Below are 17,504 nucleotides of genomic sequence, written 5' to 3'. Positions count from 1 at the left end.
GCTGTTGGTGTACTTGAATTAATTTTTCCTTTAAGCCTTTGTTTTCTAAATCCAGAAAAGGTAGCTATGAGAGGGGTGATAAAACACCAGATCTGAACCAGTGGCCTGGAAACGCCTTTGGAGATGCTGGGCCTCGGACCTGCGCTGGCTGGCTGGGTGCGTGCCTGGCGACACTCGCCGTCAGAGCGTTTTCTGGTGAGCGTTCAGACTTTCCAGTTGGTGCTTCAGATCCTCCTGTTCAGAATCTGACTTAATTGGCTGTTTAGTTTGGGAGGTTGAAGCCTTTTAGATCAAGCAAGGCCCAGGAGTTTTTGAACTAGTTCCAGTCATTTAATATTGGCCTGTTTGAAGCCATTTTGTGGTTTTTTTTCCAAATATTTATGAGCCCGGTTTGTATTGGTTGCCATATCATTTGCACAGCTGAAATCCATAGCAACATAAACCTTTACGGAAGCCACTTGTTTTTTTGTACTTTGAGAAAGAAGAGGTTACACGTTCAAAAGCGATCGCATGTGAATGCTCGCTCCGAAAAGAGGAAGCTCTTCCTTTGAAGTCTTTCGCCTACTTTCTAGATAGCAGGCATACGTTTTCCATCTCTGTTGAAAACTTCATTTGCCAATGAAAGAGCACTTCACATCCGCTCTGGATTGATCCAGGGCAGCGAGGGGACCAAATCTGACTGACTTTTCAGTAAGCTCAGGAATAGCAAATGTTAAAAATGTGTAGTTTAAGCTCCTGCAAGAGCGGGGTTTTTTTTTGTGTAGACATCCAGGTACTTACAGCTTTCCAGTGGACTATGTAGAGGAACAACAGCAGAAGACAAAATTTTAAATAACTGTTATTCTAAACACATACACAAAAGGAGGAAAGAGTAAATAAATTTTAAGGTGTTTGGCCATACGATGGGCTCAAACTTAAAATTTTTAACTGTCCAAAATGCATCTGGTATCATTCTTCAAAGGCAGCAGTTCAGGTGGCAATAAATGAAATAAGGTGCAGTACTTTTTAGCATTTAATTGTGAAGTGTGTGTTACTGCAGTTGCATTGATTCTTATAAACTGAAACTGCGCTTTCCACTAGTTTCACTAGGTGTCACTAAAAGGATTGAAAAATAAGACGCAGCAGGGCTGAGCGGGTACCTGAGGTGAGAAGGGCCCTAATTTTTTCAGCACAGAAGGGGATTTTTACACACAGAAGGAACATCCACATCAAAATGAGTGTGCAGTTACAGCTTCTGGATCTCCTTGCACTGTACAATTTACTATACTGTATAAAAATCTCACTTTGTTAAAGCCACAAAGTTTTAATGTCAGCAACAGAACCGAAGTGTGTCCCCGCAGGTATTTTCAAAGTAGTTAAAAGTACAGCCTCCAATGGCGTTTAATAAATCGATCCCATGGACTTGCTGCTTCTGGCCTCAAGTCCCATCTGCATGTTCAGCCACTGGCTCCGTGAGCAGCTCCCCTTATTCCATGTGCCCTTTGCTTTGTTCGGCTTCAGATCCTTTTGCAAAAAACAGGGCCATGATCAGCTCCCGCCTGCTGACCTCTCGGCACCATGTCCCAGTGTCACCAAAACCAGTTATTGGGGACTTTTTACATTGCCTGGAACAAGGTCTGTGCTGTGCTTCCCCTGGCAGGCAGGGCCGCAGCCCAAGAGCTTTCAGAAAGTCTCTTCTCATTCTAACTCACAACCACGGACTGTGTTTTGCTCCTGTGTTAACGCATTTGCAGCTTTGAAGCTGGTGTCGTGGAGGCGTCACTGTATTCTCCTGTACAAAAGCCAGAACATCTTCTTCCTTCCTGGCATTCATTCAAGAGCCCGTAAGCCCTCTGTGTGTTCAGAAAATACCCTGAGTCTGTTGCGTTGACCCAGCCTGTTCCGCAAGTGGCCTTGAGCCACCACCCGGCTGGTCCCCACCGCACCGGTAGCCGGGTGGCTCTGCCAGGAGGAGGAGTGCCATGGCCCCGGTGCTCAGCTGTGCTCACCCTCCTCTCCCGCAGCCTGACGAACACCGCGCCAAGGTCCCGCAATCCAGTGGGCTCTGTCGGGAAAGCCAGAGATCCCAGAACAAGCTTGAACTCGGCCACATGGGACAGCATGAGGAGATTATGGCAGATATTCAGGAACCTAAAAAGTACCATATCAGGTTACACACATAACAAGAAAAAAAAAAGGAGACGAAATCCCTGCTAGTATGTGCACTGCGGTCAGGACAATGTTACTTTGGGATTCTCCCTAGGATTTATAGCTAAATGCGCAAGCTCCATTTGCAAAAAATAAAATATTAATCACATTTTGAGGAAGGCCACGTATGGAAAAATCTCAGTGAAAGTGCCTTTACAGCTGGTTCTCTTATTGGTACGTCCGTCTTATCTGCAAACACTGGTTAAAATAGACATTGTCTCTTCAACTCTCTCAATACTTTCAAGGGTTAAAAGCGTTTTGTGGCCAACAGCATTTTCAAGTATTTCACTGTTTCAAGTCCTGCTCTCCACTCCTTTTCTCCTTCTAGTCAACTGACTTTTTCCACAGTAGGAAATTCATTATAACACTGTCCTTGGGGTGCACCAAATTCTGGAGCTTTAGAAGTTCCCTCAGATTTTTCCAGCCGATCACCCAAAGCTTTCCTCATCTGAGTTGTCAGCCCGTTCGATCTGTTGAGCGGGTACAATCATCCTGCCACATTCCTGGTGGCATCGCCAGGCTGGGCTGTCGCTGCAATTAGCTGGTGACAGAAGCGTTACTGTGCCCCGGAGAGGAAGGAGGCAAAAATGCAAGTTTAGGCTCATTCCCCCCCCCCCCGCCAAACAAGAAGAGTTCATAACCACGCTGTAGCTCGTCTGCCTTTTTGAATCCTTGTTTCCTGAAATCCATTTTTTTAAATCCTGAATAATGGAAGCAATGAACAACATTTGTACAAACTTTACTTTTCTAAGACAATTTGGGAAGCGCAGATTACGTGCTCACAGCAATGCGGATGCGTCTTCTGGATGGTGGATGCGCTGACGGACAGGTTAGACTTTCAGTCTCACGTTACATTCCGCTGAAATCAGCCCTCCGTGCTCCACAAGGAATTTAAGATTCAAGCACAAATCCTGCTGCATTTCTTCAGCTCCTGTATGGATAGCAACTTTTTGGAAGTTTGGATTTAGCGTTTTGGCAAAGGCAGAGGTTCATCACCCTGCAGCAGAGATTGGGGCATCAGTCAAAGTAAGGTGGCTGAGCAAGGACCAACCCAGGAGGGAAATACAGAAATATGGTGCAGCTTTTCCCCATTCTGATCCCCGTGTGCAGCCTGGGGACACTGTTGTCCCCCGCTTTCAGACAAGCGATAGGCAGGATGGCACTGCAGTCCTCGCGTTTGGCGCAGAGGTCTTAGCTCTTCCACTGTACATTTCATCATCAGCATTTAAACTTCTAGGATAATTAAGAACAAATAATTATTCTAATTTCTTGAGCCTATTTAAAAAAAGTAGTTTATTTTAAATAACAATGTAATTTTAGGGTAATAAATCTCAAACCATCTGGAAACTGACCAGTAATGCAGCTGCCTGTGTACTGAAGCTGGTCCCTCCCCGTTAGCGGAATTCGTTACCTTATGCACAGCGCTAATTGCCGGCGGGTTCTGAGTTCAAACCATCGCCTCCACCTAAAGAGTCCGAGACCCTCCCTGGCTGCCCCACGTCCCTGCCTGAAGGTGGTGTCCATCCCCACACTGCACTGGTACAACTGTGCTCCGAAACTCAGCCCCTGGGGGAGGCAGCCCTGCCGGCGAGGTTGCACTGGAAGAGGTCCCATTTTCTGGCCATCAGGACACGCCAACGTTTACAGAGCTTTACAAGGAGAGGTCTGACACGTGGTGAGAATGGTGGGGTGCCTCATAATGCTCCATTTAGCAAGTTATTTCCAGATTATGTTGGATTTCCATTTGCTACATGTACATTTTCAAAGAACTGCCTGCAGCTAGCACCTTTAAGTGGCATCATAACCTCAAAACTCAGCAACGAGACACCCAGGATGTTACTTGCCAAGCCCATGTTCGGTTGCTCCTTGCGCTGTTTTTCCCCAGGTATTGATCGTTCTTCCCACAGACTAGATTAATTAGCACTCTGATCATCCACTGAATGCTCTCTCTCCTCTCCACAAATCGAGAGGGCATCGCATAGGCTCCCTCTCAACTGTCCCACTGCAGAAATACGACACGCAGTGTGGGAATGAATGCACTGGTGGGACACCTCAGAACATCGGTTCTCCCAGAGACTCGTCAGGAACAAATGCTTCCATGTACGGGATTTCATCATAATTATAAAATGTCACCCAAGGGCTCATTAGGAGCAGCATCAACATCCTTATAAGCATAATATGAAAATATAAAAAGATAGGTACTAATAGCTAGATAGGAGAGCTTGTAATCCTTCAGCCTGCAAATGTACGAAGGAAGAGTCAGTAAAACGGCTGTGGTTTCGTAGAAGTGTGAGAAAGGCAGGAATCAGACTCATTAGGTGTCAGCAAAGCACTTTTAGAAATGCTTTTTTTGGTAAAAAGGGGAATCAGGAACCTTTCTATTTGTAAACTGTCTAAAAAACAGAGTACATACATCCAATAACTGAGAGGTTGAGAATTCAGAGAGAGTACCCCAAAAGGGAAAGTAACACCACACACAAGACATAGGTACCACACACAGGCTGAAACGGCGTTAGCCAAACAGGCAAGTGTTTGCAGAAAAATAAGGCTCTGATTTTCCAGCATTCATTAACACCAAGTTTTTGTGGGCTCCCTTCCCTTCGATCCTAGCTAAAATTGGGGTTTCCAGCCTGAAAGATAGCATTGAGAGGCGCTGCAGGTGCCCGGGTACTTGAAGATGAGGGCTGCAGCCTGTGGTAACTACTCACACTCCGCTCTCCGATGGTTTTACAGAGGACAGGAATACCTAAATTCGTAACAGCAACTCAGAGGGAGCAGCATAATTGATAGGCCTGAAGAGTGCAGGTAAGTAGGAGGATTGTATTTCTATCCCTGGCGTGAAACCCGATGGGAACGGGGCTATTGCTCGCTGGCTAAAGCGCTTGAAAATTGCCACCGATTCCTTTTTGTGTTGAGTTCTTCAGAGATTTAGTTCATTCCTCCATAGAATCCTACTTAATGCCTCCACAACTCATGTTTAACCATTATCACTAGCAACCCGCTCATAAATGCTTCTTCCTTGTCAGATTCCACCACCAGGAATCAATGGGAGATGATGCTGCTGTTTCCTAATACAAAAGGAGGAGTGACAACATTTCGCAGCGTAGCCTACGAAATCCCAACTCTTCCACACTTTTTTTCACCAGCCTGGTTAACGGAAGAAACTTGATATTTTTGTACCTTGAAATGACTAGCCTTCTTAGGCTTAGGAGAATAAATTAAAGTTGAGGCAAAGTATGCCTCAGCTGCGGCGATGGGCAGATTGATTTGCTTTCCATCTGGGAGATTAAATTCCACTGCCAAAAAAATGGCACCGGCATAATTAGCTGTCAGTCAAGTTGCAAAGAGACAGACTATGTGGGATAATTGAGAGCCCTGCAGCTTCTCATTACATACTACAGTAGCCCTATTTGCAAATTTCCACCTTGAGGAGGTTCTCGGAACACGGTCAGGATTGTACTTATTCCTCCTGGCACATTCTTCTGAAGTGAAATGGGAGCATTGTGCAGGGATGGATTAATTTTAAGTAACTTTCGCTTAACCTAAGTTGGTTATAATATATTTGTCAACAGCCCCTGACAGCTCCACTAGGCTTTAATTGCAAGCAAATCCAAACAGCTAGAACGAAATGTAGGTCTTCAACTCCGGTTATGCCCAGGAGACACCTTTATAGGCATAAAAACCGCCTCCCTCCTTTTTTCTTTCTTTTCTCTCCATGCACGATCCCTCCCTCGTGAATTCTCTTATTCAGCAAATTGTAATTCATAATGAACCTATCAGTATGCGATATTACAATGTATGTTTCATAAAATAATCAACTCTTCCCCCCCCCCCCGCCGTTTCGTGAGGCTTGGGCACACTTCAGCAATAGCTGAGTGTACAGCAAAGTTTAGGAGCGAGAAGCGGCTCCGATGATCTCCCCAAGCCTTGCTGGAGGCCGTGGGGTCGTCTTGGCAATGGGGCAAAAGGCGAAAGAGGCCCGAAGAGTAAAATACCTTACAGCTTGCATCCTAAAACCACAGGGAATATGTAAAATGGATTTTTCTTCTGAGTATAATGGGAGCCAGCACTGACTGCAGTCATCTTTTAGGGCGAGATGCACTTTCTGTCGCTCTCCCCCAGTAATTTCCTTACTGACCGATAAACAAAGAGAATTAGGTCCATCGCACTCGCCAATTGCCCAGTTTTTAACAAAATTCCTGCCAGCTCCAGCTGAATGTCTCAGCCACCCTTCGCTCCCCGGGGGAGGAGATAACGCCTTGCAGCTGGGTGTTATCTGGTCACGTCTGCACTAATTGTGTTATTATGTCTCCCAGGTGGGAGGGGATGGGGGAGGTTTTGTGGCTTTTGGCAGCTTCAAAATTCTCCAAATCAGAAAAGTTACTGCTTCCCACAGAAGAGGGAGCCAGCGTCACACCTCCCACACGGCTCAGAAACCTCGGAGCTCATAAAGCCCAGCCTAATACACTAATAACTCTTCTTAAACCAGAGCTTTCATTATAAAGTGTAATTTATGTTCACCTTTAAGAGCACCACAAACCTGAGCCCTCTCACAGGCACAGATTTGCCTCTTGCCTCCCTGCAGCAGCACTTCCTCGAAGCTGGCAGTGTTTCCAGACCTGACGGGACTCACTGGTGTGAACTGGGAGCCAAACTGGGAAAAGAACAGGTGGTTCATAAAACGACCAAAGCTAAAGTAACTACTCACTGCTGCGGAGTGGTAGAAGACTGGCTTGGCACAAAAGAGCGAAAGAGAAACTGCAGAAAATGGTGTGAAACTATTCCTGATTATTCCGGCTCCATCAGAAATATAAACACGCCGATCTACTCCTATGTCTGGAGGGAGCGAGTGGGGATTTAGTACACAGCCAGGACTCATGCTGGCTTATCCTCACGTATGTCAGGGAAGGGAAAATTGCCCCTCTTGTCTGCGCACAATGCCCCTTTATGATTTATTAGACAGTCCTCCTTTTTTGCCTCAATTACTCACTTCAAAAGGGGGTGGAAATGGGACATTCCTAGCCCTAATACTAAATGCATGTAGTCAATAAAAAAGAAAAAACGCTGAAAAATGTTTAAAGGGAGGGTGCTTAAGTTATTGCAGCCCTTGGGAGCATTAATGTATGTGCCAACAAGTTACTGTATGTGGCTTTAACATGCTTATTTATTCTGCTGCGCAATAAAACTCTGTCTTAAATAGTGCCAAAACCTGTTTGCCATGGCAACCCTTCATCACACATGTGTTCCAGTAGTACTTACAAGCACCTTCTTAAAGAGAAATACACAGCAGGATGAATGGCTTGTGACCTTCGGGGCATTTTACAAAGTTTTAAGCACCCAAGTAAATATTACTTTGGACTGAAATATTTCTTCCAGGTATTTTTCTTTTTTCTTTTTGAGTAGCTCTTTAAGCAGTGAAGCAAAGCTCGTTCCTTGCTCACTTCTCTCCAAGTGGAGCTCTAATGAGTTGGACAAAGCAGAGCCTGGTTTTTACCTGGCAGGTCTCGGGTGCTGCCAGTTGGCTGGGGAAGCTGGTGGGAATCAGCTGGTCTTCTATGGTTTCAAGTGCGCTGCAGCTGCTCCTGGGGTAATTAGTCATCCTTTGTAGTGGCACAAGAAAATAGATGTTTTCCCTCCTCCTGTCCACACTAAATGTTTGCTCAGTCTAGCCGCTGGCCTTTAAATCCAAGCGTGCACGTGTCCATAATAAAGCCACGTAATGCTAATGTTACATTTAATAGTTCAGCAAGGGCCCAGCCCAGGAAAGGGTTTGTTTCTGCCTTCTTTTTCCACTGCTTAATGTACTGCTGTGCCTTAACGTAACTGGAGACAAAAGCTCATTTCCCCTAACACGGAGAGACACATCCATGGATCCTTCATTCCCCGTGGCATGGAGAGACACATCCATGGATCCTAGCAGCAAACTGCATGAAGTGGAGCAGGCAGGGGTTAGCCTGCTAAACCACCCTCCGACCACAGGACTCTGCAGTACACGAATCCCCGTAGGAAGCCAGGTTCCTTGGATTGCTCCCCTCTTAGCTCTCTGACCACGCTGTTGCAGATAGACACCGCACTAAATGGAGGAGCAGTTCCACAACCTTACCAGATACAAATTCCCAGTGGCTCAACAAGCAAAACCTGATTGATAGTGGCCGTCTTTTTTTGTTATCATTGGCTGCTTGCTCTGCCAGTGTTGTGCACAAGTAGCGGAAGAAGCGGCCCAGGGTGTGGGGTTGTTTTTAGGAAGGCTTTATTGCCAGGAGTTACCCCATCTGCCCTTCCTCCTGCCTTCCTTCTCAACTATTTCCTTTTGTGGGGTTCACTGTCCTCTCCTTCCCTTTTTATTTCAAAGAGCATTGTTTTCTGTTTCCCAAACTCATCACAAGCCCTTACACAACGAGGTTACACCTTTACCACCTGGGTTTGGAGAGGGCAGGGCTGGATCTGCAGCCCAGCACTCCACAAGCTCTGGTGGCTGAAGCCATCAGATATTGCAGGAGGAGCCCTCAAGCAGCTGCTCAACATCAGCTGCAGGGACCCCACACATCAGCACAGCCTGAAAAGTCCTTTCAGCCCCCAAGGAGGACTGCCAGGACAGCCCCACCATCACTGCAGAACTGGGAGTCCATGCTTGAGACATCCCTGAGGACATGCCCACTTCACTGGACTCTACTCTTATTAGACTGCTGGGAGGAAATGAAAGGTATTTTAGTCCTCTGGCATCATATCCTGAGTTTCTCCACACGAAAGTTCAGTGTAATCCCTATGGAAAGAAGCCTCTGAACATTATCAGCCGCTCCTGGGCCATGTGTTTTCCCTAGAGCTAACAAACCCCCTCACTCCACCTAAATCCCTGCCCCAGGCCCGGCTCTGGACTGCAGTGGGAGGGAGAGGACTGGTCCCAGCAAGGCATAGGGAACATTATGAGAAAGGCTTTTAGAGATATTCCCCCTTCTAGCCAGCTCCAGGGAAAAGATCTCTCCAGCACTCGGGAGAGAAATCCTAGAAAGCACCAAAACCCAGTTGTTTTAAAAATAAATAGATGTATATAAAGCAAGAAAAGAAAACAGTGTATTCTTAATGCTCCATTATTAACGGTGCTCAGTAAGGGATTTTCTGCTTTGCTGGAGCATGTAACAGGCTTAAATTAGAATCCCTATCAGAATATAACTTAGTAATTATGCAGAATACATTTTGTTCTTGTAATGACAACATAAACGCTCACAAACTCCATTGGTTACACATTTCTCTAAGTAACAGAGATGTCTCTCAGCTTGCACTTCGATAAAGACCACAAGTGTGTCACCTTGACAAACTACTCACCATTTAAGACCCCAGGCATTTAATAGTGTTGTCCTGTTGGTTTTAGTGAAGCTGTCAGCTACTGGTTCCTGGCACCATTCCTGGAGCGGTTGTGCCAGGGATGAATGCTGATTTCCCAGCCCCATGCTATTAGTTAACCATTTCCAGCCTGTGTCCTTAGCAAACTCCAGCACTAGCTCAGGTGCATCCTTTTGGTGCTCAGTGAACCTGCAGAAAGAGAGCTGTCGTGGGGATTGCTTTCAAACACTTCAGTTTTGCTCTTTATCTCCCAAAATAATACCACTCCTAGAAAAAAATGCAGATGAAATATCCTGGGATTTTTTCCTGTCCTTTCTCAGTGACTGATCATCTGATCATGCTTGTGATCTTAGTGACCAACATGGAATATAAACACAGCCCTTACGTGCCTGCAAATGATAAGTGACGGGGCATAGCTCAGAATTTCCAAATGTACAGAAATAAAATGTAACAGTAAATGATTCCTTCTGGCAAACTGCAACCTGCTTCTGAGCTGTTGCAGCAAATGTGGGTTTTACTGCTCCGGCGGCAGAATCGATCCCTTCCAAAGTCTTGTAAACAGACACATTCCTTGCTGGAGAGTTGATTTTTGATCAACTCCGTGTGAGTTAAAATTTGTGCTGAAATGTCCTCTTATGAACACTTCTGTCATGTCTTCCTAAATCCCAACTGGAAAACATCTTGGTATCATACTGGTGTCATCAATTTAGAACACATTAAGTGAAGTTTATTGAGCTGCAATTTTGCAGTGCATTTTCAAAATTCAGAAAATATGTTAATGTGTTATTTCTCCTAAGAGCAGGCACTGAAAACACACACTGATCTACTCGTGCATGTGTTTACAATTATTTCTGTAAATTACTGTGTCCAAATAGCTGTTAGAAAAGTTTCCAAGCTAGTGTGTATATGTTTAGTTTTACTCAAATTCCCATAAATACATAAGAAATCTCTGCTGCCTAGAGACTTTTGAAAACGTAGCTGTAACTGGAATCAAATATCATGAGTGATACTTATTACTGCATCCTACTCCCCAATTCCATTATAACTTGGAGACATCACAATATTCTGTATCATTACACAGCGCTGGAGGCATGAAAACTCTCCAGGCTGATTAGCATCTTAAAATTTCTCACACTAAAGCACCTAATCCATCAGAAAGGACTGTTAGGTCTCGGCTGATCATTCATTTGTCTCATTGAAACCCTATGACTCCATTTTAAGAGCTTTTTTATAGACTCGTATAAAGGAGAAAGTGAACTTTTTAACATGTTTGCACTCCACTAAGTCAATACACATAAAAAGAAGTACAACTGGGGTTCCTACATGAATATATGGCCCAGAAGTGCTAAGCTGGTAAAGAGATACAGCTACTACTTCGGCAAGAGATGAACTTTTTGATTTCCTTTTCTCCACTTTGCTCACTTCTTCCTTGAAACAAGGGGCATCCAGGAATGGGACAGTGGGATGAGCCACATCCTAGACTCTCCAGACAGAGGTTTTACCCACTAAATTCATATGTGCAGTACTTTTTTCCCCAAAAAAATTATTCTCTGGTTATCGTTTTGCTGTTGCTTATTTGTCCTTCGAACGTCAGTCCGAAGCCAACAGCATTTAGCAGGATTCCCACAGGACTGTCATTACTGTCTCTATAGGACCTTATTGTTCAAGGAAATAGGCAATTTAGGAATAACAAGTCGCCTCTGTCCCAACTAGTTTACATTGGAGTACTTTGCCCAGATACCTGGTAGGTTGGTCACAGAGCAGGGGTAAGGATTAAGGGTATATTTCACCTACGTGAAGGCCTGGTGCACTTGGCCATCCTGCCACCTCTGTATCCATGACGGTTTGTAGAGCACGGCGGAACACTTGACCATCCTATTTACTGTGTGCCTTACAGAGCATCTTCGGTTCTTTGCCAGATCCTTCCCCCATCAATACAAAGAGCTGAGTCATGTGAGAGAATAAAATCCAGTTCTCTTCACTGGTGTTGAAGGCACTTGCCCCCCCTCCGATGCCTGTGAGGTGGTAAGAGAAACTTAGAGAAAGCAAGACAAAGAATCTCAGCCTCTGCAAGATGCAGACAATGAAAGGAACGTGTTTTTAAATAGAAACCATCAGTACCAAAACAGCTGTCAAGTGCACTTTGCCTGAAAAGTGAATTTTTATTAAGCTCTGTAAAATCTTCTAAATCTGGAACTTTAAAAGCATTTTTCTGTTTAAAATGAAAGTTTAAAATGGCAGAGCTTTATTGAAAGCTAATGTTAAGGCAAGAGTTTCGCCAAGAGAATCACTGAGATGAATACTGTTATTAATTATCATTTAAACCATCTACTTCTTCAACAGTCTTTCTAAAACTGTCTGAAGTAGTACAATCAGGATTTCCCAGCCAGATGGTTAATGAAGTAGCACCGGCCAGCCTTTCCCACCGACGATTACCTCCTTCATAGCCTGTAACTTACAGAACATCCACACCACTAACAAAGTTTAAGAAAAAAGGCTTAATCCGAAGTTAATGACATTGGTATAGTACTGAGTTGATTGCTCAGTTTGCAGGAGCCTGGGTGGCATTTGGGAAGTAATGAAAGAAATCAGGAAAAGCTCAAAGGACAGCCCAAGGCTGTTATCTCAGGTCACATAAATCAATGCAGTTCTTCATTCTCTTTAGGTCTGAAGAACATTTTGCTTGCTAAAAATCCAGAGCTGAGCTATGCAGCCAGAAAGTGGGGACTGAGGGGAGGTGCCAGTGCAGTCAAGTGATGGATTTGTCAAGAAGAATAAATTGGGCAGAAAAGGCAAAGAGGAAATCTCAGAACTTTAGTCATCCTTCACAACAGTTAATTCCATATTGCTATGAGTAGTTCCTGGTGGTTCTTGTCATCCACTGAAACCACGCGGCCAGGCTTTCTGGGGTTTCCAGCAGGCAGGAGAGAAGGGATGGCAGAGGACATGGCACAGGGAAGAAGCCTCCTGCATTTCCAGCTTCCTCAGTACAACAGTGACCTCATCCACAAGCCAGTGGGAATCAGGCAAAAAACCTTCAGATACTCCTTGGTAAGGACCTCTCTGGTGCTGCCTTCATAGGCCCGGTCACTTCTCCACCGCCAGCTATGATTTAAGAAAATTAAAATAATAAAATCTAGGCCTTGAGTTCAAAGGATATGTACTCATCTTCTGTTTCTAGAAGATTTGAGGCATTGTGCGATGCATTTTCTGCATGGTTTCTTCCAGCTCTTGTTCACACCTCATCATCCTCCCTTGGCTGTTGATAGCCCTGTGGAAATGAGCCTCAACTAAAGTAGGGGTGTCCTGGGACTGTCCATGGCACACTCTGCCAAGCTTTCCTGCCACCTTCTCTTCTCCAGCCTTTCTATAATGTTGTTCCTTTCAATCTAAGCACATTTGGGATCAGATGTGATCCCAACATTAGGTCAAGAGCGTAATTTGGCCTGGAAGAGGAGCTAACTTTTGCCAGGTCCGGTTGGAACAGCTCAAGACAAGGTAATTTTGAAATGCAGGAAAAACTGGGAAGCAGCAAAATAGGAACAAATAGTGGGAGGAACACACAGACAAATGAATGAATGAGGAAGAAGAAAAAAAACAGAGGAAAGCATGAAAAAATAAAGAAGGAAATAAAAACTAGAGGGAGACGTACAGTCCAGTTATATTAATTTAAAAGAGAAAAAAACCTTCACATCAGCTCACACAATAAAAGGAACAGTTGTGAGTTCTCTTGGATGTTATTTCAGCTAAAATATTCCCAAGTTGTTAATTTGTTTTCTTGAAAAGTATACACATTAGTCCCAGCCCTCTGAAGGGCAGTGAAAGCCACAGAATCCCCAGCCATCGCCAAGCATCATCTTTTCCTAAAAATACTGTTCTGTGCTGTTACTTATTTGACCAAATCGTTGAGAACATTTAAACCAGAAGGAACCACACGCTAGAAAAGATGGTCATTAAAAACAGCCTCAAATTATATGTATAGTTTGATACTGTGTTTTTAAAGTTGTGTAACAATAATTCAACTCTTTCAATAGAGTCAGGTTATGCTGCCTGGCAAAACACCCTGGACAAAAGCAATGTTTCCATAGGGGAGATTTTCTGATCTTGCTCTTGTCGGACTCTAACAGCATACTATGTGCTTTTTTTGGATCAGCCTACACCTTACTTGCACCAGAATACAGCAGGAATTTCCACATCCCATCCACACACCTGCAAGAAAATAAGAAAACTTATTCCAAGGAAGGATGTGGTTTCCTCTCCAAGCAATAGTTTATGCCTACCCGTTGACTGCTCAAAGAGGGCTATCCCCATGGGCTTATTTGAAAGGCTTTGCTTTCAAAATACGGGTGCAAAAAACACCAGCCACAGTGATCTTCCTGGAAATGAGGGCAGAAATTTATGCTGTCCTCTACTTTCTGACTCTGCAGTGAGAAATACCCTAGAAACTCTTGTTTCATTACCATGACAATGAGAGTTCAAGGGAAGAGGTTGCATCAAGGCAAGCAGACCTGCAGCTGCCGGATCAAGATCAACACGTACACAGCAAGAGAAAGAATGTTCATTGGTAAACCTAAAATTTGAGGGAAGCCAAATGCATTGCCCTGCTCCACCGGTTTTATGGAAGTAACTTATTATCATATCCATAACTTTATTAAGATCATAACTGCTGATTAAAATAACCCAGAGAATTAGGTACTTACATGGTTTGATAAACTTGGACCTTAACTTCTGGCAACATTTCCATTTGTAAAATAGGGATGTAAACGCAACTCTTGACCCACAGTGAAAAAAAACAAAAAAAACCCAACAAACACCACATTACTTATTCCCCTCTGCCTGAAGGGAAGACCTGGGAGCCATCAAACACGTTATTGAGCTGCGCCAACCAACAGACAAGATTTCTGGTCACAGGCAAATTTTCTGTGGAACATTGGAGGTGGACAGTACCCAGCTTTAGAAACAGAATGACAGTCATTGTGAGAGCAACAGTAACACACATTCCCAGTGCCTGCTATATCATGTTCAAACACAGTGAAATCAGCTGTCAGATATAAAAAGGATTTGAGAGCACTGGCATGCAGAGTATGTTCTCCAAGTCTACACCAAGATAAAGTTCTGCAGGGAAATCTTGATTTATGTATCCACATTGCACTGAATTGGCCACATCATCCAGGGATTAACAGAATCTCACAATAATTGCAAGCCTCTTATATAACTGCAGATTTTTATTATTTTTTTTTTCTTATTCCCCCCTTTCCTAAAAATGGTTTTGTAAATTTCTGCTTCCATAGGATCTGCAGATCCTTCCAACAGCAGGCTAATTTGCTTTTGATTCCCAAGGTCTTAAAAGGGTGTCAAGAAGGACATCAAGGTCTTTGGGTGAATGAATACAGGATGGCAAGCCACGTGTAAGAAAAGTGTTTAAGCGTTTCTGCTGTTACGCTAACTCCTAATGTGCTTTGGCAGACCTGGGGGAGCTTCAGTTATGATGGGCAATTTGACAACAATCTGAAATATGCCATATCCAAAATAAAATCTGTGACACTACAAACTGTCTATGCAGCAAATACAATGTTTGCCCATGTGTTATGAGTTTGAACATGTGGAGCAGCATAAAATGAGAATTTGAAATGCTTTAGAGTTTAACTTTATTACCTCACTCAGTGCCTTGTTAACTAGGCCTAATTTTAATCAGCCAACTGTCTTAATTTAGTTGCAGTATAATTATCTTCTAGGGGATGGTGGGAACTACATGTCACTGCCACATTACATTTATTGAAGGAGCAGCATTCCTGGAGTGCTTGTCATTCTAAATGGCTTTGTTTCAGAAACAACGGGTAGTATAATTTTATCCAGCCCTGATGACAGTCTTGAGATCCACTTTGCCATATTTCTCACAACAGGATTCTCAGAGATCCAAGTTTCTAAACTGTTCATTTCAGCAAGATCACCAGGGCTCTGGCTCCATCTTGCAGAAAGGTCAAGAGAAAGTCATCCTCAAGACTGCTCTTGGGCCAAAACACTTGGACCTTTCCACATTGGGTCAGTTCATCAAAAGATCTCTAACTTCCTCTAACTCTCGATGGCAAAGTTTTCAAGCAGCTCTTCCCCCCCCCCCTTTATTAAGGCAACCTGTTTCTTTTTAATTAAAAAAGCCAATGCCCTCCTGAGAGATAAACAAAAGGGAGGAGGAACCACAGCCAAGTGAACAGGATCCACTCTCTGATATGCAGTTTGTGCATGGTTAATGGATGTTGGGCATTAATATTTCTTACCCTTTTGTCTGTGTTCACTGTAATAGAAACCCCTGTCTAGACTGAGTGGCTACTACAAGTAATCCCAGTAATATCCAGTAAAATCACTCTGAAATGCGATAGCTATAGTTATCAAGGAGCACCAGGATTAACTTGATTGATTGAACAATGGACTTCTGGTTTTTAACATGATCTATATGTGTCCCAAAAAAATCAAAAAATATACATAAGGTTGTAAACCCTTCAATGCAGGGCAACTTATCATAGTCTGTAAATGTACTGACACACCCTAAAAGGAGAGAGATTAGTGCTGCTCCAAAATGAAAGGATAAATGGCAATGGCCATAAAGAAATACTTTCACTCAACCAGCTTCTGCAAGGACAGGACACACTGACCTCTCTACTGGCAGCCAGTGAACAAACAATACATACTTGGGTCAATCTTTCCTTAAAGGTCCTCTCCTGAAAATATACCACAGATGATTTGTTTGCAGGAAGTCCAACCAAGAGACCCATCTTCTCTTCCTAGAGCAGCCTCTGCAGTAGCTCAGTAAATAACTGTTTCATTGAACAAGGAGAGTTAGGTTCTGCCAAGAGGTATGAGATTATATTGGATGCATTTGCTATATTTAAATGAGTAGTAAAACTTCAAGGCCCAGGTATAGAGCATCACCTGCTTCTATTATGAGCACATGATGGTTCTCTTGCTGATCAAGGTCTGCAAGTGCCCATCCAATACCTTTGCTTTGAGCCGAGAGAATCAGTGTGTATACATAGTATGTCTTTCTATACACTGATTCATACCAGTGAATAATTAATTAGTCAGAGGTACAAGACCTGAAACCAGAACTCCTGCATTCATTTCCACCTCTGTTCAGAGTCCTCTTTATAAATTGGGTCAATGTTGTGAGATCTTTCTGTGCACTAGTATGAGTCTTAAAATGAGAAAAATGCTTCTGTCTGGCACAACGGTGCTAACATTCAGTGACTACATGCACAGTTAGGTAGAAGACGAACCACTCCTCAAACCAGGAAAGTATCAAGCTTTAGAAGAGTTACTTGATAAATCAGTTTCATTAAAGGAGTCACCACCTAAAGAACTAAGTTTTATCTCCAGAGTTCATAATCAATTCCCACTACCTTGAAAGGGAACTATCTTGACTCCAGAACAGCACCCAGCCATAAGAAAGCTGATAAAAGATAAATATATGGTAACCAAGAGTTCTAGCACAGTGATGTTATCTTTAGGAATAGCTTTAGGATTTACCAGGTAGGGAAGTGGGCGTTTTTTGCTCATCTATGGTGTACTAACAGACAACATGATTGCAAAGGAATGGAAAACTACTAACCTTAGCAAATTCTGATGTTGAAGTTATTTCCACCCTAATTGTGCAACAAGAGAAAACGTGCAGTCACTGAACTTCCAAGCTGTCTCATGCCACAGCAAAGAAACAAGCTTCCTTCCTAAGCATCTCTGCCTTTCCTTTTATAATACACCTGTGACTCACATTTCCTTTGGTTCCTGCGTTAAAATGGCAGAACAGGTGGTTCAGGTTTGTTTGAAAAAACAATTAAAAGAGCTCTCGCTATATTGCCAATTGTTAAGTAGCTCACACTTACTCACCTGGGACTAGTCTGCTGCAACAAGGCTGCTTGTTCCCTTTGTTTCTGTAAGTAATCCAATTTGAGCAGGGCAGAGCAGGAAAGGGAACTCCACAGAAA

The 17,504-nt window shown here is 43.6% G+C and overlaps 1 long non-coding RNA gene across 1 annotated transcript; it reads right to left on the bottom strand.

The window, feature by feature from the left end:
• Positions 1 to 2,216: 2,216 nt before the first annotated feature.
• Positions 2,217 to 17,227, bottom strand: LOC141749632 (uncharacterized). The gene is made up of 4 exons (XR_012589430.1): positions 17,132 to 17,227; positions 11,323 to 11,543; positions 9,511 to 9,717; positions 2,217 to 3,420 (listed from the first exon to the last, which is right to left on the bottom strand). It is a non-coding gene; the product is annotated as an uncharacterized LOC141749632 (long non-coding RNA).
• Between the last annotated feature and the right edge of the window lie 277 nt (positions 17,228 to 17,504).

Source organism: Larus michahellis, chromosome 11 (assembly GCF_964199755.1).
Source record: "Larus michahellis chromosome 11, bLarMic1.1, whole genome shotgun sequence".
NCBI classification, from domain to species: domain Eukaryota; kingdom Metazoa; phylum Chordata; class Aves; order Charadriiformes; family Laridae; genus Larus; species Larus michahellis.
The sequence above is the reverse complement of the archived record's forward strand: the minus strand, read 5'-3'. Positions and strand labels throughout refer to the sequence as shown.